This window comes from Barbatula barbatula (genome assembly GCF_947034865.1).
Source record: "Barbatula barbatula genome assembly, chromosome: 16".
NCBI classification, from domain to species: domain Eukaryota; kingdom Metazoa; phylum Chordata; class Actinopteri; order Cypriniformes; family Nemacheilidae; genus Barbatula; species Barbatula barbatula.
In genome coordinates, this window is record NC_136779.1 from 17219448 (window position 1) to 17229566 (window position 10119).

Below are 10119 nucleotides of genomic sequence, written 5' to 3' on the forward strand. Positions count from 1 at the left end.
TGCCTTCTCATAAGGGCATTACATCGCTTTCCCGCTCATTATCCTTCACAACTCCTTCCTGGTGGAATATTCTTCCTAACTCAGTCAATCACATCTCTCATAACCTTCAAAAAACTACTTAAAATCTCTTCTGTGAATACTTGACAGACAAATGAAAAAACGTTCAGTTACTCTCTCACTTTCTCTCAACAGGTAGTGGTCTAGCTTTTGTTTAAACTAGCAACTTTGTACTAGCACCTATCATACCATTGCTCTTGTATGACATATTGCATTTACATTTATGCATTTGGCAGACGCTTTTATCCAAAGCGACTTACATTGCATTATCCTATAAATTTATACATAGGGATGTGAAATCCCCTGGGATCAAACCCACAATCTTGCGTTGCTTACACAATGCTCTTACCACTGAGCTACAGGAAAGCTTAATTCTTCCCTGAATTCTTTGTAAGTCCCTTTGGTTAAAGCTGCGTCTGCTGCATTAACAAATTTCTCTATTGCTTGGCATTAAATAAAAAGCTATTGGTCTGTATTATTAGTTTACCCATATTGCTTAATGTGTTCAAAAACACTATGTATTCTTGTTTTTAACATAGTCTAATGAGCCTTTTAAATGGCGGCATAACTTAAAAACGATGTCTTTCTCATTAAATGTTATTAACAAATAATGAAATATTATTTTAATGACATTTTTAACTTAAACTTGTATAAATTGTTTTAAAATTGTACAGGTTATTAGACATGCTTTTCACTTAACAAAAATGTATTTCTCTTAAAAGATTACAGAAAATTCTAATCATTTAAAGCCAGAATACACACAAATAAAAGAGAAGAAAATGGAATTTGAAAAATAAAACAATCATCATAGGGCCTTTAACCTCTGCATTAGCTAATGCTACTGCTTTCACCAACTGCCTTTTTTCAGCAGCCGAAATGCTGTGGGTCCATCTTCACTCTTGAAGTGATGACAATAGACTGTTTCAGCGTTGATGTTAAAAATCCTTAGGTCAAATACTTTAAATGCATGTGTGTGAAAACTCAAAATAACATTTTCATTTAGTCATTTATCAGAAGCTTTTGTCAAATGTGACTTACTAAGAATTCAGGGAGAAATAAGTGATCTGTCATAAAAGAGCAATAGTACAATAGGTGCTAATACAAAGTGACTAGTTTCAACAAAAGCTAGACCACTACCTGTTGAGAGAAGAGAGAGGGTTAGTGTTTTTTTTTCCGATTTGTCTATCAAGTATTCACATGAGAGATGGGTTTTAAGTACTTTTTTGAAGGTTGTGAGAGATGTGGTTGACAGGACCACGAGAGGAAGAATGTTCCACCAGGAAGGTAAACATCTGGGAAACAAAGGTAGAACAAAGGTTAACATCTGGGAAACCTCATAAACAGGGATACGCTAATCTCAGGACCAACCCGTCAGGGTATTTAAATGCAGAACATTGAAAACATTAAATTATAATATATATGTATATATATATATATATATATATATATATATATATATATATATATAAATATCATATATATCATATTATAACGCATTTTATATTCTACATTATCTATATTACTTATCTACAAACAAAAACGCACTGGTAATGCACATTTGCTGAATGCAGAATGAAAGAGCATTCATATAAATTGAAATACTTTTTATATTAACCCAGTATCTCCTCACTTCACTCATTCGTTTTCCTGCATTTGGGCCAACATAAAAAGTATTACTTGATGTGAATTCCTATCTTTCCCAATTCTCTTCCATACAATTCAAGTTTGCACGTGAATAGTAACATCGGGAGAAATGCTGTGTCATGGAGACATATCTAAATTAAAGTTGGTTTGTCAGGTGTGTTTTAAGTCAGGTAACTTGTTGTAGGTTGGCAATATGCGTGTGAAATGGACAAGGGCAGCAGCAGCATGTCCTCCTCTAGCCTCCTCCACTACTTTGAAATAAAGCTCTTTTGCTATAGAAAATGCTAAGAACTACCGTTGTCTTTAAAACTCCACCTACTTTGCTCTGGCCAGCGAAGTGCAAATCGAAGGGCTACGCTATGTGGCCAGGGCATTCCACATCCTATGTGAAAGCCTCACAACATGAAACAAATTTTTACAGGAGCAATGTAAAAGCACTCTCATTTTTGTCTTTTGTCTTTACAGTTTCCATGTTTCAAGGTCTCAGTCTTTATCTTTCCTTATTTGTCCCCCATCAGTGCTGTATTGTCTCTCCCATTGTGTAAGATTTACAAAGGCAAGGCAACCAACCGTGACGTCACCATCCTTGCTACAAAACCTATAAAAAGGCATCCTTTTTTCTTTTAAATGAGAACATTAATCCTGTTAACTACATGTTTTTTGATTGGGGTGTAAACTCCTTTAATAAATAATGTTAACTTGACTGGACAGTTAATTTCCGTTTTATGTAAAAAATTTTAGTACTCTTTCCACCACTAAATACTGCATTTAACAAAATAATTGAACATAATAAAAAATGGGCGATGCCGACAATGGGTGACCAATTAACATAGCATATGGTTCGACTAGGCAATCAGGGAATATTAGTCGACCACTTGTAATTTTGGTTAAATAATTTCAGTCTTTATATGCAAAAATTGCAATTTTTATGTTTTTGGAACACTAGGTGGGGCTGTGCTGAAACTGTGTTGCCATATATCAAGTTTCGTGTCGAAACACAAAGGTTTGGCCAAGACTCAGCATAAAATCCATTTTGGCATGCTTGTGGATAGATTTGTTAACTTGGTATTTGAAAACGGTTTAACGAACCGAACGCAAATAATTTCTTTTCAGCACAGTCTCTAGATGCCACGTATCAAATTTCGTGCAAACCAGACAAACGTTTTAGGAAAAGTTTTGAATGTTTTATTTTTTATGGAAAACGGCGAAAACTAATTCATGATGAAAAATTTATTCGAATCGCCATACGAATTTTTTTTTTATGAAAAAGGATTTTGCTTCTAAGACACAAGGTTCCAAAGTTAGGACCAAAAATGTGTGTGAAACTATGGACTGGTGCTAGTGCTATAGAGACTCCAAATTTACTATAGTTAATGTTAGAAATGTTTAGTGTGCCAAATCTCATAACTTTCCTATGTGCGGTTCTATGGGCTGCCATAGAAGCAACGGCAGAAGAAATATAGCTTCAAGCAGCAATTACGGGGTCAAGCCCTACAAGGGCACAAAGGGAAATACATGTGGATATTTCTGATCATTTGCTTCTGCGCAGCAAATATGTAAAAGCATAAAGAGCACAATATAATTGGTAATAACTAGAGGGGAACAAGATGTGTCAATGATGATGCATACGAATGTTTCATGTCAATAAACAAAAGTGTTACGAAGATACACGCACATGATCCTTTGGTATGCTCACCTTAATTTTATTGAGGCTGTATATGAAAAAGAGGGTTAGTGTTTTTTTTTTTCATTTGTCTGTCAAGTATTCACAGAAGAGATGGGTTTTAAGTAGTTTTTTGAAGATAGTGAGAGATGTTGTTGACCAACTCATATAACCCGCAATAACATTCACATTAATGAATGTTCAGTGTTTGCAGAAATATGAAAGAAAAACAATCGATTCGTGGCTTCAGACCGCAAAAAAAAGCGATTACATATTTAGTTTTCAGCCCTATAATGAAAAGTTTTGTATTATATTGTAAACTTTGTTTTTCATATACATTATGGGCAGGTATTAACTTATTAAGTTGCTAAAGTGTGTTGATTATTTAAGTCAATTCTCAAATTAAACGTAGATGAGTTTACCCATTCAAGGTAAAATTGTCATGATTCCGCTATCATGTCATGTTTATTCTTGGTCTTGCAGCGGAGTCATGGCATAGCCTTAGGTTTTGTGTGAGAAAGACATGGCTTTGTTTTGATTCTGACTTACCATGTGCTTTCTCGTGTCTCGTCAGTGTTTTCCGCCCTTTTGTCTCGTTAACCTTCCCTGAGTCTTTCAGTACCTGCACCTGCCCCTTGTTAATTATCCTGTGTTTGTTCCCCTATAAGACATCCTCGTGTTCATTGTCCTGTGCGCGTTCATTGTATGCTGTACTTGTTTCCTGCCATGTTCCAAGTGTCATGTTCTTGTTCTTAGAGTGCGTGTATGGTTTCCAAGTTCCTTGTCGTTATCACTAGTTGTTTATTTTTGCCCCCCTTGTGGGAAGTATTTGTTTTCGGTTCTTGTATTTAGTTGAGTTAGCGTTTTCCCCCATCGTGGGTGTTTGTTTTGCATCTGTTTTATTATTAAAGTCTATTGTTTAACCCCTTCATCCCCGTGTCTGCCTGCACTTGGGTTCTTCCACTACCACGATCATGACAAAAATTCTGGCATACCCTGAAATTGTTCCAAACCTGTAAAAATTCCTTTGTTCTGAGAAAGAAAATAAAATTGTGGGAAAGACTGTGGGAAAATTGTAATTGTATAATTTTTTTTAATGTGATTGTATAATTTTTGTTCTTTTGAACAGAAAATGTGATATTTTGAAACATTTGGGAAAGCAAACAGTTCTAGGGCACCTTTGACTACCATTTGAATTGTTCCTAATATGGTAGTCAACTATATTTGCTTTGTTGGGAGGGGTGTTTGAACGCTCAATCCAGATGCACATGTGTTCTGGTGCTCTCGTGGCACATGCATGAGGGTAGACGCATGCCCCATTCGGCGTACATCCTGGATGCGCAAGCTAGTATTGCTAGTAGTTAAGCAGTGTAGCGATTTATTGACGATCAATTTATCAACTTCTCACGCAATATATAAACTTGACATCGGTAGTTTTTGGTGATACAATATATCGCCATTGTGCCAATAGGCATCCTTTACATAAAACCTTTTTTACATTGTATCGCACTGTAGCAAGGTTCAGCTTGCGGGTAAGGAAGAGGACAAGGTTTGCGAGTCTGACATAGGAGATTATTGCACACAACAAAACAGACAGCTTGTCAGCAAAATAACTCTGTGGCGAATTCTCCAACACACCGTAACACTCTTTTCCCGAGTTTCTGTATCAGCTCGGGTTCCCCTGTCAGTCCGTTGCTCTCACACTTTCCGTCTGCTTAATCTCTTCTTTTTATCTGGTCTCCGCGCCCTTACTGGAATTGGATACAGGTGTTGATTGTTTGCACGTGCTCCATTTACTCACCGCTCATCTCCTAGCTATCTCTCCTGCTGCAGACTTCGCTAAACCACGCCCTACTTGCCAAACGTGCTGTCTTTGTTAGCACTGCCCTGTGTCAAACCGGGGCTTGCGCTCACACAAAATCACAATAGCACACATGGGGCAGACAGCGACAAGTGAAAAGACTCGAGGAGGTCTTGATCTTTATCCTGATGAATAAAGCCAGTTCAGAAAAGTAATCGAATGGTGTCAAAGCCACAACCCCCCACTCGGATGTGTAAACAAGTGCTTGAACAAGACACTCTACTCTTTAAAGGTAGGTAACAAAAACAGCAACAACTGATCAAAACAAATGCCGCATTTGGAGCTCGAGAGAGGTCTTACAGACAGTTAAGTTAAATAAATAAAAAATCCAAATAAAGAGACATTGTTTGTCATTGCTCATTTGGGCAAGTGTATTTTAAATGGCCACATTATGACAGAGACTCGTGCTGCCCTGTCCATGGTTCACATATCAAGGGCTCTGCTTACCCTAAACTTCATCATAACAGCTTGGGCTTGCAACGTAAATAAACCAATTATAATTGAGGACTGGAAGTGTCTGCTTTATTGATTTTAAATATTTACACTCCAGTTATTATTTACATTCCAACATGTCCAAATATTATATTAAAAATTATTTGTTCTGTAAAAGGGTGTACTTGCAATATTAGTTCATTACTTATACAATCATAGACTGACAGGGAAGAGAAGAATATCAAGGGCTGAGAACCAGAGGGGCGTAAGTGACATTTCATCAACTTTATAGAATAGCCAGCAAAAAACAATGACATAGTTTGATCTGACTTTGTGTATTGATTTCAATATTTCATAATAAAGACTTTACACATATGGATGACAGTATATGTATTGAACATCATTTAAACATTTGGTCAGAAGTAAAACAAGTGGTCAGTTTTAAATAAAAATGTCACATGTACCCTTTTGGCACCAATGTTTCAGCCATCTCCTATCCACAATACAGTTATGCCCTTTGGGCATCTAATTTGTCATTTGGCTTCTAATAAATATCTCAAAATTTATTATGATTTCACTTGTGTCATTTCTGCTTCCAAACACATGCCTCCCCCTTTCTCTCTCCTACTTGTAGATAATGTTTTCACGGTCATTTCTACTAACCACCAAACTACCTGACCGCTAGATTCCATCCCCACCAATAACCTCCAGGCCATCTCTGCACAGGTTGTTCCTGCTCGGACCCACGTTAGAAACTCATCTCTCACCACTGGTAAATGTCCTGCAGTCTTCAAGGAGACCCATATTACACTGCTACTGAAGAAACCCACGCCTTAATCCTGCACTGTTAGACTCCTCCCCTTCATTTCCAAAACTCTTTAGCGTGTTGTATTACACCAGCTTTCCTCATTTCACACTCATGGACAGCAATCAGTCTGGTTTCAAGAATGGTCATTCAACTGAGACTGCTCTCGGTCATTGAAGCCCTGAGCTTTCAGCCTGCACAACCAAACCCCAGAATGCAGGGGCAAGAGTGGTCTTCAATGAACCGAAGAGAGGACATGTTACTCTTCTCTTCATTAAGTTACATTGACTTCCCATAGTCACTTGCATCATATTAAAAGCTCTGCACTTGGCCTAACAGACCACCTCTGGTTCAGCACCCCCTTATCTTCACTTGCTAATACAGACTTATGTACTCGCCAGATTCCAATGCTCTGCAAAGGAACAACGTCTTAAGAGTGCCATCCCTAAAAGGGAAAAAATAATATTCACACTTTCTCTGGATCTATTCCACGTTTGTGGAATGGTCTGTTCGTTGTAACTAGATCCGCAGATTCTGTAGCCATTTTCGAGAATCAGCTGAAAACACATCTCTATCGTCAGCACACGACTGATTAGTTCTGACGTCTATCTCTTTTCTACTATATCTATCCATAAAAAAAAATGTTGTTTGTTGTCCTAATGTTGTGCCTATTGCTTCATTTGAAAGTCGCTTTGGATAAAAGCGTCTACTAAATGATTAAATGTAAATGTACACGTTTGCACGCAGGCACACACACAATATTAATTTCACCCAAATGTAAATTACGCCCCTCCAGTTCTCACCCCTCGATATGTTGATTAAAGTTTTTTCTGCGCACAAAGTATTCCTGTCGCCTCATAAAAATTCCACTGAACCACTATGATCACATGGTGATCACACCATTTTAACAATGTCTTTGTCATGACGCTTTTGTCAAAGCGTCTTTTGCCTCTCTCTGATGGCCACAGGAGGGCACCCTCTCCTAAGTATTGACTTTCCCAGACCACATTTCCCATGCACCCCGCATAGAGACTAATCACCTGCACAGGTGTTCTCCATGATCTGCTCTACTTAAGCAGCATTTACAATCTTACTCATTGCGAAGTCTTGTTTTGTCCCGGCTAACATTTCTAAGTGTTAACCTTGATATTCTGTGACCCTTCTGTGTATTATCCTGGATTGTTTGACTACTGTTAAGTCTCTGCCACCTGCCCTTGTGACCTTGCTCTCTGGAACTTCGACTGCTTTGCTGCCAACCCTGACTCTTGCCTGGTATCGTTTCTGTCTCTGCTCAGCATCTGATATTCCTGCCACTGTTGTTTGATCACTGCCTGTTTGACCCTGATCTTGATTATTAAAGTTAATCTGCAAATGGATCCACATGCTTCCGACCCCTCATTACAGTCTTTAGTACCGTTCTGGAACTTGATAGTGAGTATTACCATGATGTCTATTAGGAGGCGTGGAAAGCTCTTGGATGTCATAAAAAAAATCTGAAGATGTTTTTTGTGTTCCGAAGATGCAGGGAAGTTTTTAAAACGTGTAGAATGACAACATGTTTATTTTTGGGAGATGTCATGGTTGGAATCGGTGACTGTTAGCTATCAGTTACAATGTAACTCAGCACCGGGGCCTCAGCACAAGAAAATCGGGATGATTGCCAGCTTAAATGCTTTAGACAACACTGCAATTTCTTAACGTTAAAATCAAACGTTTTAAAATCAAATAAAAGCTTATACGTACACATTTATTTATATTGAACATTTATTCATTTGGCAAACAAGGAGAGCATATAAAAATATTGTCAACATGCTAAAAAGTACCTTTAGTTTACAAGGCCATGCTACTAGGAGGATCAAAGCTGGAGTAAGCAAGGGAGTTAATGGACAACAAGATTTAGTTTTTTTAGACAAGACATAGACAGTTATTGGTTTCTCAAATAAATGCAGAACAAATGTTAACCTGAGAAGTCAAACCAGTTGAGTGCAGTTTCATATATACCTAGTTTAGAGAGAGTGGGCAGCAGGATCTGGTGGTTCACAATTTTAAATGCAGCAAAGAGATAAAGCAGAATAAGGAAAGATGACAAGGATTTAGTTCTTGCCTTTCGTAGGTTTTTGATGACAGATAGGAGAGTAGTCTCTGTAGAATAACCTTTCTTGAAGCCGGATTGTTGAATATCCAGAAAGTCGTGCTGTGAGATATAGGCAGAGATTTCGCTAAAATCAACCCTTTCCAGGGCCTTGGAAAGGCAGGAGTGAGATTGGTCTGTACCACTGAGTGGTCGACTGTTGGTTTCTTGAGTAAAGGAGTTACCTGGCATGTTTATATGAGGACAATGTCCAGTGGTGATGGAGGTGTTTATAATGTGTGTGAGTTGAGGCAGTAGACGCTTTTATCCAAAGTGAATTTCAAAGAATTCAGGGAGCAATAAGCGATATGTCGATATAGTTTCCGCAAAAGCTAGACCACTACCTGTTGATAAAAGAGAGAGGGTTAATGTACTTTTTTTCAATTAAGTATTCTCAGAAGAGATGGGTTTTAAGTAGTTTTTTGAAGGTTGTGAGAGATGTGGTTGACCGCATTAGGAAAAGTGTTCCACCAGGAAGGAGTCGTGAAGGAGAATGAGTGGGAAAGTGATTTAATACCCTTATGAGAAAGCAATGCAAGGCGCCACTTGTTTTCTGTATGCAGGGTTCTTGCATACAGTCCGGTGTAGGAGGGTGGGAAAGTAAACAATCCGGTGTAGGAGGGTGGGAAAGAAAACATCCATCATCATCGGTGTAGGTGGGTGGGAAAGTAAACAATCCAGTGTAGGAGGGTGGGAAAGTAAACATCCATCATCATCGTCATCGGCGGTTACTCGTAGTCGAGTATGACTGTCCTCCTTCTTGGTACTTGTGGTTCTTCAGGTGAGCATAGAGGCCGATCCTGGACCCAATTATTCTTGTGCAGTGTGGCAGGTGGAGGTGGTGATGGGTTTGGGCTGTGCCGGTTTGGTGGATTCTCTCTCATTTCTGAGTTTGCGTTTGTGTTCTGCAGCGTGGTGGAGCTCTTCATTATATAGTGCAGCATCCTCATGCACAAGGTTTATTCATGTCGCCCTATTTTTTGTCATATCCTCCAAAGTCTTAAGGTCTATGTGGAACTTTTTTATGGGTTTTTTTATGTTTTCCTTATAATCTCTTCTTTTGTCCTCTTGGGGCACGTTTTCCTTCAGCAAGCTGGTGTTGGTACGGCCATCCTCCCAACTGATCCAGAGGATTTTCCGGAGCCTTCTCTGGTGATATGCCTCTAGCGCCTTTAAGTGCCTACTGTATGTGGTCCAGGCCTCTGATCCATACAGTAGAGTGGGTAGCATTACGGCTTTGTAGACCAGGATTTTGGTCTTTGCCAGAATGTCGCGGTTCTCAAAAAAAACTTTTCTGAGCCTTGAAAAAGCCCCACTGGCACAGCTGAGGCGGTGGTGTATTTCATAGTCAATGTTGGCTTTTGATGATAGGAGGCTGCCCACAAATCAGAAGTAGGGCTGCAAAGACGTGACACGATTTACGTTATTTGGAGTAATGGCGGATTCTGCTCCCAGTCATAGTTCAAATGAAAAGATAACATGACCACTTTTGGATTGTTTGGCTTCCCATATAATAATGCTAACGT